At 41.3% G+C, this 14,782-nt stretch overlaps 1 long non-coding RNA gene across 2 annotated transcripts in view; it reads left to right on the plus strand.

Annotated features, from left to right (window-relative positions):
- The window catches only part of LOC128852673 (uncharacterized), a 150,258-nt gene that overhangs the window by 23,445 nt on the left and 112,031 nt on the right, over positions 1-14,782 (plus strand). The window contains exon 1 of one of the 2 annotated variants that reach the window (XR_008450641.1): positions 11,888-12,018. The exons of the other annotated variant lie outside the window; for it this stretch is intronic. This is a non-coding gene — a long non-coding RNA (uncharacterized LOC128852673). Of the gene's footprint in view, positions 1-11,887; positions 12,019-14,782 lie in introns of those variants that run through there. 2 annotated transcript variants of the gene reach the window in all.

Raw genomic sequence — 14,782 nt, forward strand, 5'->3', positions numbered from 1 at the left:
GCCTCTGGTTATTCTGGCCTCTAATTTTCATTTCAGATGCATGGCTGTGCTAGCAGAACCATGTGACAGCGCACTTGCATTCCTCAGGAATGGTGTGCATCGCTTATTTGGAAAGTGAAAAGCACTCTGGTGCTTTCAAGTGTATTGTAAACACTGGAAAACTGGAACCATTTAATTTAACCCTTCCAGTGCTACAGGAAGGGTAAATATTAAAGCAAATGATAGTGTTGGGTGTTATTTTATACTAAATTGCTATATTGCCATAATAAATGAAGGCTGTGGATACGAACTTGAAGCATGTATAAATGAACACTCTTTGTAAATACTCTTGAAAGGGTTGTTCTTCATCACCTTGGAAATACTTTGTCAGCATCTTGAAGAGGCTTTCTGTGAGTGACTGGATTCTGAAATAATTTTGGTTGTTGCAGATGCTCTCCTTGCAGTGGCCCACCTCCTGCAGCAGGCAGAACTGCTCCCCAGCCCCTCCCAAACTGTTGCTGTTGGTCTTTGTTTCGCTTGAGTTTGAAGAAAATTCTTGCGGAGGAGAAGGGTTGAATTACAGAGGGATAGAGGTTTAAGATGTAAATGTTTCACATTCAAGCTTCCCTGTTATACTCCAGATAAAAAGATAACAAGAAGCAGCCGTCATTTTCTGTCGGTGTCCTCCATTCACAGCCCTGAGTTTGGGCAGCAGAACTGCACTTGTGAATATTGTAGAAGTACCTTTTATATTGAAGTAGACTTAGAAGAATTCTGGTACCCATGTTTCCTGAATATTACTATCTTGTGATGAATTTTATCAGATTTCTTCTTTGGGATTGCATCCCACCCCTGACTGTTATGCAGTACTCATTCCAAATTCAGTTTAAAAAGTTAATATGGAGATGATTGTACAGGGTAACAGGAATGTGACATTTATTTTACTTTGATTAGATGATATTTGTATGGGTTTTGGTATGGTATTCTATGGTTTTAAGCTGAAAGAGGGGAGATGCTGGGAAGAAATGTTTTCCTGTGAGAGTGGTGAGGCGCTGGCACAGGCTGCCCAGAGCAGTCATGACTGCCCCATCCCTGGAGGTGTTCAAGGCCAAGTTGGTGGGGCTTGGAGCAACCTGATCTAGTGGAAGGTGTCTCTGCCCACGGCAGGGGATTGGAACTGGATGGGCTTTGATGTCCCTTCCAATTCAAACCATTCTATGATTCTGTGTTTGTCTTCTGTCAGCATGTCAGCTTGATTGCAACTTCTGTGTCACTTCTACAGTAACAAACTAATGAGTAAATGATCTGTTATTGTTAAAAGTGGGAAATATACATTGATATTTTTCTTTGTGTTGCTGATTTGTAACTACTAGGGTTGGTGTATCCCTAGCAATTCAGGCTTCATTTATACCTGTTGAGAACTGTGCCTTTTTGCATGGTGGATAGTGTTGAACATCTCTAGAAATACAAGAAAGATGTGAGCTGTGCTTCAGCTGCTGCTTAGTAATCTTTAATTTTAAATCATTCTGAAGTCTTCACACACTCTGAAAACCCAAGCCTCATGACACATGGTATAAATTGGAGGTTACAAAGTCATTCTGTGGAACTGATGCTCTTACATTCTCGTGGTGTTTTCTCCCATTGAAATTCCACTCCAGTCTTTGCAGTGGAGTCTATCTCTGACACCACTTGCTTTCACCCCAAATTACACTTCATGCTTGTGAGGTTTAACCAGGTCATTTAACAACAGTTACATCCCTGGGTGACTGTTATGAATCGTATTGCGTTATCGGGATAAAATCAAATAGCATCAGTAGTGGCAAACGGTGCAATAGCATTACAGATACTGTTATCTGTAATTCTGGTTATTTTTTGGGACCTCCATATCCTTTCACAGAGTTTTGTAGGCCATTCCCTTCATAATAAAACTTTCTGCGTTGTTGCACTTATATATTTGGCTGAAAATGTAGTGATGTCTCATAACTGCACACTGAAACCCCTCCCAGGATTACACCTCCCTTACATAGAGAGTGTTGAAAGGTACAGTGATTCTTTTCTTCATCAATTACTGTTAAAATCTTTTGTTTTTCCAAAACTCCGAAAATGATAGTATATAATCGATATCCCAATCAGACTGGATAATTATACTCAAAGAGACCTATTCAGAGTTAGCTGTCTGCACGCGACTGAGTGTGCTGAGGCAAGGCTGAATCTGCACAGAATTGTTCACCTACCTGATGGCAGAGTGTTAGTGGAGAATGTTTAATTCAGCTGCAGCCATCTAGAGTACATCACAGCTTGATTTAGAGTAAGAGTTAGTGCCTAGGCTTTTTGAAGGTGGCTAATGCAAATGAACTTTAATTTGGAAAAGTTTCGGTATCGATTCTAGCACCTGCCTTTGGAGGAGAAGGCAGCATCTAGGGATAGTCTTAGCTAGGTAAAAATTAGAGTATTTACAGTGTTCAGTCTTCTGTATTACTCTGCAGGTGCAACAACAAATGGCAATTTAGTGATAAAATAAAAGGCAAGAAAGGAAGAGGGAAAGCTGTGTCTGCTGGCCACCACTGGGCATTGCAGTGTCAGGAGCACGCAGTCCTCTGACTACTAGTAGAGGAGCAGGCCCACTGGCTGCACACCCACCTTTGAAGACTTGCAAGACAAGTCTGGCAAGTTTTCCCTCCAGAAGGATTCTTTCCTATGAAGTGGAGTAGTTGAAAACTACTGGTGTTAAAAAGACTGCTGCTAGACCTTAATGCGAGGTGCAGAGAGGTTTGTTCCTTCTGTATCATCTGTGCTGTAGCAAAATTGCCATCATTTTTCTCATTCCTTGCTTTTCTCTCCTTTTTTTCCTTTGTTATTATAGCATCCCCCATTCAACCCGGCCTTGGACACCTACAGGGATGGGGCATCCATGACTTCTCTAGGCAACCTATGCTTGTGCCTCACCACCCTCGCAGGAAAACATTTCTCCCTAATATCTCATCTAAATCTACTCTCTTTTATATCAAGGCAAAATATCAGTTTTTCCAGGGCAGAACTAGAAAGCCTCACAGTGTCTGACAGGTTAGGTTTGCATGACTTTTTGCTTATACATTCAACCCCTTTTAAACCCACGCTATCAAATTGGTAGCAACGGTAAGTGAACGTAGGCTTTCCAGGTTCAACAGACACCTACAAATGATAGGATCCAGCAGAGAGAGAGCCTGGGCTCCAGCCTTTAGCTGTTGTGCAGCACTGCTCCTGGTTTTGAGCACCTTTAACTCTGTCGTCTCTACTCATGTGCATCTGTTTGTTCCAGCTAGCATTCAGTCGTCATTTCCTATCATGTATCTGCCTGGGGTTCTCTAACCATTCTGTCAGGGCCTTCATCTTTCTTTTGAAACATATTTTGGTGCTGTTTTAAGATGACAGCGAGCAGATTTTAAGAGTAAGATGATTTGCAACCATGTTTCTGTGAAACCTCTAGAGTGATTCCTAACTACCATTCAGAAAGCATGTCCATTCTCTCACTCCAATAGTCACTGTAAACAGCATCAGCTTCCACGGGAAGTTAGCCCTGTACTAACTTGTGCGGGTGCCTTGTCTCTTTAGGGAAATGATCATTTTCCCTCCACCAGATCCTGTGAGCCCAGTGTTCAGCAGGCTGGTGAAGAGCTTGAAATAAACAATTTGTCTTTGGTTGAGCTGCCGTGCAAGGGGCTGTCGGGGAAAAACCCCGATAGCACAAATAATGTCCGTGTCAGCATCCAAAAATTTTCTGGCCAATGGAAAGAAACCTTAATAAAAATGGCAGAATCATGCTCTGTAAAAAAATAATTAGCCTAGATTTTTATGATTAAAAATGAATTCTCATTTCTGCAATATTATTTAAAAATATTGACTAAATAACTTGAAGAGCTGTTTGTTCACTGGCATGTTGTCCATTCATAGGAATTTTTTCTCTTTGTTTCTGTTTATTATCCATATAGAAACCATATAAAATAAAGGGAAAAGCAAAAGCTAATGGCCAGTAAAGGCCGTGGCCTTTTTTGCATATAGGCTTCTTTGTTCTTATGAAGAACAGACGTTTTTACATAGTTTTGTTGGCATCATATTTGCAAACCCATATTTGCAGGAAAAAAAGACCGTAATTACAAATATAGTACCCTGTCTTGCAGTTCCCGACACAAACACCCCCTGAATATGCCAGTTGGTCAGGCTTCAGTCCATGTTGAGCCTTTGGATAAGAGATCATCTTTATCCAAAACTCTTCCGTATGGGGTTATATTATTACAGGAATTTCCTGCACAGCTACCTGTGCTGCTCCAATGCAAATACCTCTTTAACTTTATATAGCAGAGACCTTGGAGCATTGAATGCATTAATTTCACTTAAACACGTTAATTTACCTCTTCTTTGTTTATAAATTTATTAAGAGCATCTTTTCATTGTTGCAACTCTTTTGATAGCAATACTTGAGGAAAAGCCTCGGTGACTGTTTTGTGCCTCTTCTCTCCATGTGTAAGGGGGTAGATGTTAATAGGAAGCCTCAAGACCATTTTTCTGGCATGTGTTTTTCTGCCCTTGCAGCACTCGATCTGTGCTGCGTGCACTGCTGCCTCACTTAAAGGCTTCAATAGTGATCCCTCATCAATCATTAAAGAAACAAGATTATTAGGATCTAAAATTCAGTGTAATTTTATTTTTAGCTTGGCAAAAACTTTTACTCTTATCCAGCAATCTTTGCGTTTTAGTGTGCCACTTTGAAATGATGCATTGTGAAGAATGCAGGACAATTTCTAAAAAATACATTGAAACTACACTTCAGCTAAGGGTGCTGAACGAGCAGTGGAGGTCAAAGCAGTTAAAAAATTAATACAATTAAAAAGAAAAGAATATTACTATTTAAAGTGGCGTTTTGGTTTGAGCTAAAGTAGAATCCTCTTCTGACTTCATCCCAGTCTCATCTGAGTAACTTCATTTTCTGACAGTTCACTGCCTGTGTTTCAGACACTTTCTTTCTAGCAGTGATAGCACGGGGCACTGGGATGCAGAAAGGCCAGTGCTTATACTTATTCCTATAGGAACCAAGACCATCCTTGAGCTGACTGAAAGGGGAGGAAAAGAGTGATGTGCGGGGAAGAGGAGGGGACAAGAGAGGTGACCCCAAACTGACCAGCAGAGGATTCCATCCCATAGGCTTCATACTCAGGATAAAACTGAGGGATCATGAGAGTCACTGTCTCTTCTTCAGTTGTTGATGTCCAGTGAGGACCTCGTGTGTCTGTTTGCCCCTGATCCTGATCCATGTGTTCCTGAGTGCAATTCCAGGTCCAGCTCCCTCCTGCTACTAAGCCCGGCCTGGGACCTTTCCCTGTGCCTCACTGCAATATCAGTGGTGACATTGTCATCAGAGGAGGGCAATTTTGTATATTTGTATACATTTTGTTGTTTTCTTATTAATACTTTCTTATTATTGTTTTTTTCATTAAAGCTGTTATAGTTTTTGTTTCCAAACCACAAGTTTTCTTTCTTTCATTTCTCTTTCCTGGCGAGGGGGAAGGTAATTGGGACTATCACAACTGTTTGTCTTTAGCCGCTAATTCGGGCCCGGTGGGGCTAAACCATGATAGGTGATGCGTAGCTGTCAAGTGGGTGCAGGTGTCTGTGTTGATGTTCAAGCCTGTGTCTTGGTGCATATCATCCTGTGGGGCCCTGTCACTAACAGCAGTCAGTGCTGTGGTTACAGCTGCCTCATCTCCTACCTTTTCCTTTTCCTTTGCTTATCCCTCACAAATATTTCAAAAGTGACTAAAATGGCTCAGCAGCCTCTCAGTTTTCTAATAGAAACTTTCTGTGTCTGCATCAACTGCTCTATAGTAATAATCACAACAAATAGCAGCAATAGTCTGGGGATCAGAAATTGTATTATGAATTCCAGCATACCTTCGCATTTGGAGTGAGCAAATATTACTGTAATTGCTTTACAGAAGGAGCTGAAATAGAGGCAATTGAAGTGGTTTTCTTGGAGTTATCGCAAAAGGAGCTAGTAGGCATCGGCATACATGTCCCCCATCTCCCTTTTCTTATTGTTAACTGCGAAGTCGCAAATTAAAGAAGTTTCCGCCTGAACTGCTCGCCTGGTAAGTGTGTGACTGAGACTTAAATCTGGTTCTCTCCTTCTCCTGAACAAGCGAATATTAGATATGATTAAACTTCGATGCGAAGTCTTGATCCTGGCTATTGAAATAATTTGATGAAACTTAATCAATTTCGGTGGCGGGAAATCACTTGGAGTGAGTTGAATTCACCTGCCAGGTGCCCTGTCCTCATAAGGACGTTAGCTTCTCACTGGGACTGCACCTCTGAGCATGTTTCTGTCCTGTGCCAGCTACAAACTCACTGCATTTTCTCCTCAACATCTCATTCTATCTTTCCATTTGTTTCCTCCCAGTTAACGTTCCCTCTATCCTAACTGCACAATCACACAGGAAAAGAAAATCATAGCTATGGTGGTATTTGCAGTCAATATATAGCTTTATGTTGCAGAAATTTCCAGAAATGCCTTTTCCCATCTCCTTTTTCTTCCCTATAATAAGGAGCTAGGGCAATCTACTGCAATGGCTGTAACAGATAATATCTTCTATTATCTGTTGTTTCAAAGCAAAAGATTAGATTGTTAACCTATGGAAAGTAAAGTTAGGGTTGCCTCAGCCTTTTCCAGGTATATTGTTAAAATAATTTGTAATGAATTGGTATATTCCAAATAATTTGGTGTAGCTGGAGAAACTACGTTTATCTGAAAATAGTCTCGTTCTAGTGCTTTCTCTGAAAAAAAGCAGTTTTTAAACACCAACTTAAATTATTCTGTTACGCACAGAAACTTAGATGTGAGTTGAAATCAATGAAACTAAAATTCAGATATAGAATGTGCTTAATCAGCATCTAAGAACGCACGATACTTTGTTTACAACCCAGAGTCAGTCTGTCAAGAAATGCATCTCCCTCTGTCAAGTGGGCTCCGATTTCAGGCTTTCACTGAGAAAGGGTATAAAAGCATATGATTGCCTTTACTTCTCATTGTTTGTAGGGTGTAAAACTCCAGACTGGAAGAATGCTCCATGTTTGCGCAGGTCTGCTTGATGTTTCATTATGTGAAAGCATTTGCGTTTTGTCTTTTGAGTCCATTGCAAATTCTCATTCTCTTCTTCTCTCTGTGTATGTGTAACACACAGTGTTACAGGCTAAACGTTAGCCACTTTGTTTCTTTTTACCTCATAACCTTTGATAGGGCTTTGCAAATTAGCTTGGGTAATTGAAGCAGACACGTTTCTTTAACACTAATTATAGCCTGTCTTTGGATGCATGATCTATTTCAGAGCCATTCCTGCGACTAAGTGGGCTGTGTGGCAGGAGACTCAAGACTCCAGCTTAATAAATCATCGCCCGCTTGGTCAGCTTTAGGCGTGAAAGAACAAAAGCATAATATAATTTCTGGTTCAAGTAAAGGATTATCAAGAAAGATTTGCGAGTTATGTGCAACCCCCTAGCCTTCTGGGAAAGAAGGCATTCTAGGACTCATCTTCCCCCATGAATAAATAAAGCAGTCTTGCCAATTAGAAATCCTTTATTGATAACCTGCAGATTTATTTTGTGCAATAGTTAGAGTGTGGGTACCACAAGATAAATTTTAATTCAATTGTGTGGGTCTCCCAGTGGGAGGCAAGCAATGTGTGAAAGAGCCCTTCTTTGCGTTGAGGACATAAAGTGTTGGAAACTGCCCACAGCTTCCTGATCTGCTTAACCCTGTGATGGACTGCAAAGTTAGTAGGAGAAGGAACAAACAACTTGCACAACTCCTAATAGAAGCCCAGCTTAGTGGTTTAGGGTCTCAAAAATACAAGAAATATGTGCAGCATCAAATGGGAATCTCTTTGGAGGTTAAATTAGCATCTTGAATGCATACAGAGAAATTTTAGATGAATGAAGTTTAACTTATTTCAATGGCACTCTCTGTCTCCACTTATAGTTGTACCATATGGCGTCACCTAATAGGAGCCAAGTGCAGATGCCAGTTACATCACAGTGTGATATATTATAAAGCAATCGAATCTGAAGTGAAGATTTATGATAGAGCTCTTCTTTGTCAAAATCAAACAAACAAAAACGCCATCTGATCTATTACGATGGCTGAATAGGCCTCTGTTTTAAAGCTTGTGTTCCAAAGAGTTGTCACTTGACATGCATCCTGCATCCCTGGGAAGCCTCAGAAGGGGTTAAGAGCTGAGGGAAGGATTCCAGAAGTGAGTCTACCTTTATGGTGAGACCAAAATGCTTTGCTTAGGAAGCCAAAGTGCTGAGATCCTGCAGTGAGCTGGGGGTTACTCCCTGCTAATGGGCATCTAACGGAGCTGGAGCACCCATTATCCTGATGCTTCTGCAATAGCCCCACTTTGGATGGATTATCATTAATTTTCTTTCCACTCCCCACACACCCATTGCTGCAGGTTAAGGATGTGGAAGAGACCATTCTACTTCAATTCTTACTCTCGTGTAACCCATGCCGGAGAATTTCATTGCTGTTACAGACTCTGGGCTTGATCAGGTGTGACTGTGACTATCTTCCAGGTGATACTCAATCCCAAAGACCCCAGAGTGATGGAGAATCCTTTGCATACTTTCACCTTTCTCCATGTGGGATTATACGGTTCTAGGAAACTCAAACTTGGAAATGAAATTAGGTGCCAGTGAGATTCCTTCACCTGCCTGTGTGCACATCATCATGAAAAGTTAATAATTTGATCAATGAAATTGTGAGGTTTTCCTACACTGTATTCTCATTATTTATATCCTGAGTTCATAGCTGTATTTCAGCCAGTCACAGTCAGCTCCTTGGAAGCTGCAAAACTGTCATTTCTTTCCCTGTTCTGTTAACAGGACAGGTGGTGAAATTCAGGTTGTTTTTATTTTACTTTTTTTATGGAGTAAAAATCAGCATAGCTCTCTGTTTATTCCTTTTGAATATCTCCAAATGATTACTGAAACCTTTATGAACTGCAAGAATAATGGCAGAGCATTTGTGGTTGTGCCTGTGGTCAGAGGGAAAAGCATTATAGTTGATGTTAATTTGCTTGAGTTTGTCTACAATTCGAAATAACATAGTGAGAGTCTTGATTTAAGAAATAGCTACTTGGAAAAAAAAATAATTTTCCCAATGATTTTGAGTTTGAGTGACCTATTCAGTGTATTTAAGAATTTGCTCTTTAGGAAAGCTAATCTGATATTATCTGAAACATTTTAGCATTCAATATCAAAACAATATCCCATCTGCAAACAGAAGGATTCAAATGGTGATTTCTGCCATTGCTGGTTAAGGAAGCTTTAAAATAACAGTCAACAGGACTAATCTGCAGGTGAAGAAACTGCAACACATGTGCATTCTGACTGTCGTTTGACCTGTGCGCAAGCATGTCTATCTTCTGTTATTCCCAAGCTGAATAATTCTTGGATAAAACCAAAGCCGTCAAGCGGAAATTATCGTCAGAGCTATGTAACCCTGACAGGATGCAGAGCTCGCTTCTCTCCTCTGGCTTTTGTTGCACGGCTCACTGAGCGAGGGCTGAAATAAAGCAGTTGCACCAGAGTGTGTGAATCTTCAAGTACAACAGAATGATCCGTCCAGACTGAAAATGCAGGGAAAGATGAAACGAGAGAAAGATTAGGGGTGATGTACAGGGCCTGAGACAACACAGTGACACTTCTGCTGAAGAGGAGTGTATGGGTTTGATCAGATGGGTCAAGCACTGAACTGTTCCCAGTTCCTCCTCACGTCTGCCCTTGGAGACCAGGATATTCACAAAGCTATTTGGTTACAGAAGTAAAGAAGCACCCTGGCAAACTCATGCCATACGTGACAAGAAGCAGATCCTCCCAAGTGGAACAGAGCATACGTTTGCCTTTCAGTTTTACCCAAAAAGAATTTTCATTGTTCCTAGTAATTTAATCCAGGTTCCCTCCTCTCTCTGCTTGTTCTTTAACAAGAAGTTCCATATATGAACTCATTTGTCTGCTCTTTGGCTGTTAAAAAGTTTCAGAGGAATGATTAGAAAAACTTAAGTATGATTATTGTTCGGATTTTGGTCTGCCTCTGGACATTGCCCTCTGTGGTCAAATGGTTCAGATGATTTTTTGGTACCTGGAAGAGCGTCATTTGAGGAGAGTGCTGTTCCACTTTCATTTCCTGGCTGCTCTAGGCTCCTTGTAGAGTCAGTGGAGGGGGAAGTTTTACTAGAGGGGAAGCTCAAAGCACTTAAATGACCCTCTTCTTCTAGAGACCTCTCCAGAGACTGGTCTCTTCCATGGATTATGTAAAACTTGTGTTGAAAAGAACAGTTCTGTTTCCCTTGGAAGTTCTTCCATATCCAGTGCAGCTCTAGGTTTGCTCTCATAATTAGGTTTAGCTGCATCTTTCCAGCTTTATCTGGGGATATCTCTGAGGATGAGCCTAAGTAGTCCAATAAACCCCAGGAAGTTTTGTTGGGTGGAGTTGCCAGTCAAAAACCTTTTATTAGGGGTAGAGTGATGAGCCTTTAAGAAAGTCCCTATGGCAGTGAGGAACCCCTGGAACAGCTGTGACTCGTGAGAAGCCAGTGATCCAGCTACAGAATTGTTTTGGTTTGTGTTTCTGTGGGACTGGGGTTGTGCTTGTGGATGAAAGGAGGCCTGCTGCCTGAGGGAGGTCCTGGTTAAAGAACCGTTCCATCACAGCCAAGCTGTATGTGACAGTCCTGCTCTAGCTCATCAAGAGTAAAAGCTTCAAGAATGTGTCCTTAAGTAGGTGGAAAGCATTATTAATTTTGTTATTTTTAACAAGAAGGGAGCTACCAGGTTCCTGTTAGCAGATCCTTGTTATGTCACTGAGAGCTGATTTTCAAGACAGATATCTGACCGTGACTGCAGTCTTACAGCCTCACAAACTATAACCATCACACAGTAGGCAGAGCTGTGGTTTGTGGCTCTCTCAGCAGACTACTGGGATTGCAGCTGGAGCGGTGTCAGGCCGTTTGTGGCTATTCAAGCCCTGCAGCCTTCCATGGAAGCTAGAAAAACAAAATCCCTGTGCCTGCAAAACCTGTATAATGAGCATTGTTCTGACTGACTGAATTTCTCTCTTTCAGTTGATTTTAAGCATTTCTGGTTAAGTCATTTTCCTCTCATCACTCTGGTGCTGTCACTTACACCTACGCTTTAATTGGAGCACCTTCCCATCATCTACCACATCACCTTTATCACCAGAGCAATCCCCCATCTCATCTTTCAACTCTTTCCAGCCAGCCCATTCCCCATGCACTGCTCTGTCCTCCCCATCTAAATCTCCTGTCTGTATGCACGGCTTAAGAAGTTCTGCTCTTCTGTCACCAAAATTCAAGCAATCTCTTACAACGTTTTAAGATACAGGCTACAAATTCTGAAAAAGAAGGGGATATTCAGGCTTCCATAACAAGAAGATTTCAGCTGTAATCTGTGTATTTTGGGAAAATCCATGAGTTTTAGGTTAGTTGGAGAAGTTTTACTGACAATAATGAACATTTCAGTGGAATGTTGTTGATGAGAATTTCATTTCACTCAAAATTCAAATTTTCTCTTATGCTTATATCTGCCATTTTTCTGCTGTTTGCAGTCACCAGGTATTGAAATTAATAATGTTTGAGTTTGTAGAGGATAATTCATTTTCAAATTTGAAATAGCATTTTAAAATCCATTGATGCAAACTTTGTTCTCAGACAAAACAAACAAGACAATGACACTTAAAGTATCCTTTGTGCTGATAGATCAACAATGGAGGGTATTTTTCTTGACAGATGTTATTCTGAATCCCTTTCATTTCATCTATTTCTCTTCCAGATGATTTTAGTTTCCAAATTATTGGCCAAGCCTTTCTCAACTTATCACACAACCAGAATGTTTAAATTATCTGTGACATGCTCGTCGATAGAACAGAAAACATGATGAGGTCCGCGTTTCTGCACTACCGTGAATTGTTTTAGAGCTCTTTCCAAGGTTTGTCAAAAACATTTTGAGGAAAGTTTCCCACTATTTGATCTGTGTTTGGTCGATATCTGAGTCATGGAGAAGTAAATTTCATTTTCTTTAAACAGATGTTTCGCCTGTCACATGCAGTGACAATGAGATCAGGTAATTCCAGGTGAACTTGAGTTTATTCTGCGTAAGCCATTACAGGACAGGCAACCTTTACTGAGGCAGTGCAGGAAACTGATTTGTCTCATGTCTATTGTCGTCCTTGTTTGTCACAGAAAATCATTTATCACAATGTAAGATGTGCTAGAACCATTATTCTGCCCTATGCTGTATCACTTTTATATTATGTTGGCTGGTGTTTGGTTTTCACGTTTTGGATCATGAGGAGCAATTCCATGACACACTCTGAAGGTGTTTATCAAATCCACAGCTCTTGCTATACTACATCCCAGAGAAATGAAAATAAACGCTGTTGGTGTGCACTCTGAGACCGGGCATTGACATTTAATACAGGTATCACAATGGTTTGTTCATTTTAGGAGAAAAAGGAGATCTGTAAAGTATGAAACAAGGTGGTATTACGTGGGATGAACTAAATTCATTGGAAAGTAGGTTAGGAAGAGAGAGCTCACCTGCAGTTTGCATTGACTTGAACTGCACATAGAGTAGGTATTTAAGGGCAGGATTTGACATGCTACCTATAGAAATGACAGGAAGATTATCTTTAAGTGTTAGCTTTCACAATGCATCACAAGCAAGTTTTTAAGTCCTGGAAAGTGGCATTCAGCAAGCTCAGGTTCCTGCACAGGCATTAATCTCACTGGGTGAGTCTTCTGTGAGTAGAGACTCTTGTGATCGTGCGTTTCAAAGTTAACGTTGCAGAACTAGGCCCTAAGGAGAGAAATGGTTTCCTCTGATACTTCAAATGGTCATCCTTATAACATGTAGGGATGGGACAAGGAGTAATGGCTTTAAACTAAGGGAGGGTTGATTTAGACTGGATGTAAGGAAGCAATTTTTTACAATGAGGGTGGTGAAACCCTGGCACAAGTTGCGCATGGAGATGGTGGAGGCCGAGTTCCTGGAAACTTTCAAGGTCAGGTTAACTGGGGCTCTGAGCAACCTGATTAAGTTGAAGATGTCCCTGCTCACTGCGGAGGAAGCTGGACGAGATGACCTGTAAAGGTTGCTTCCAACTCAAAGCGTTCTGTGATGCTATGTGTCACTTCATTGTAGGGGCATTTCATCACCTTCAAATCATTTGTTCAAAACCTCCACTTGGTTCCTGAAAACTGCCCAGGGCACTAGTACAGAATGAGTGACAGCCAGGCTTGCTACTTGAACTTTTCTATTGCAACAGTAATTAAGAGCAATTAAGACAGAAAAAAAAAATAATCTTAGCCTCACTGTGTTTTCTGTTCTTGGTTTTTACCATTTGCACTTTGAAAGAAGAATTTGCTTTGCTGTGGTGTAGTCCTCTGATGGTACCTGAGCAGGACAGCAGCAGCCGTGCCACTCCCTCCAGTGCTATATCTGCTTTCCACAAGTTTTTGTGCCCACACGTTCCTTCCTGTCCCTCCTGCCCCTTTGCACCATTTAGAACTGTCATTGTCCATCATCTCTGTGCCCTGGGGGTAGTTGATTCCAACCTTTTGTTAGTGTGACCTCCAAGTTACCTGCGCTTCTCTATAGATCTTGTCACAATGGATGTAAAGGGAACCTCCTTTGGTTTTTGAGATTGCCAGACCTTTTTGGGTTGCTGGAGGGATTCCCTGACCTCCTTTCTTGCTAGGGAGGTCGGGAAGGAGTTCCTGCTATGTGCAGAGATCTAAACTCCTTGCAGGAATTAAATCATTCAAATTCTAGGAGTCATCAGGCAGTGATAGAGACAGATGAGTTTTCATAATTTGACAGTCCTTGTTTAGGGCTTCTTTCCTTCTCCCTTCTCACCAGTGTACTTACACTTTTGAGTACTGATGCTGTGGCTCCCTCTGGCCTGGCTGCCCCTGTGTGGCCCCAAGAGAAACTCATGTAAGAATGCTCTGGTAAGGTGTGCAAGATAAAGTACTCTTCAGGTTTAAGAAATCTTTTGACGCTCAGAACACTGTAGACTGAGAGACTGTACTGTGGTTTATGGCATTTTATGTATGTGTGCATGCATGTGTGCCTGTGCTCATCTTGTTGTTATGCTCATCTCAAGGTTTATGCTTTTGTCCCTTGGTGGACAATTGTATAAGGAGCTAAGTCAGGTCTTTGTCTGACTCACTGCAGACGTTCTCCTGTCCTTATGTGTTACAACAATGGGCAGACCATGCTCCAAGCATTCCTGAGAGAAGGAACAAAAAGGAAAATAAATCAAGTTCTGTGATAAAATCCATCCAGACCTGGTGTTTTACAGATCTGCTGCTGCCTTTTTTCTCTGGCTCAGGTGTCCTGTCAGCCTGCGAGCTTGCCGAGGTGCTCTGGGTGTTCTCGAGTGGCTCAGGAAAACATATTTTTTGTTCTTTTCCCCAGACGTGACCCACTTCTGTCTAGGATGATCACTCCATTCTGCATCAGAGCGTAGGCTTTTGGCTGCTGAGGTGTATGTCAAACTGGACTGATGGCTTCAAGCCAAGAATAAATCCAAGAATTTATACCTACGTAAGGAGCCTCTCTGCCTGGTCTGCTCAGCCCTAGCGATTTGATTACCTTTTCAAGCCTTTCTTTGCAACAAGGAAGATCTTTTTTTCTTATCCCTTCTCCTTCAACCATAATATTCTTTACACTGTGAAAAACTGTCATG

The sequence above is a fragment of the Cuculus canorus genome, chromosome 7 (assembly GCF_017976375.1).
Source record: "Cuculus canorus isolate bCucCan1 chromosome 7, bCucCan1.pri, whole genome shotgun sequence".
Taxonomy (NCBI): Eukaryota; Metazoa; Chordata; class Aves; order Cuculiformes; family Cuculidae; genus Cuculus; species Cuculus canorus.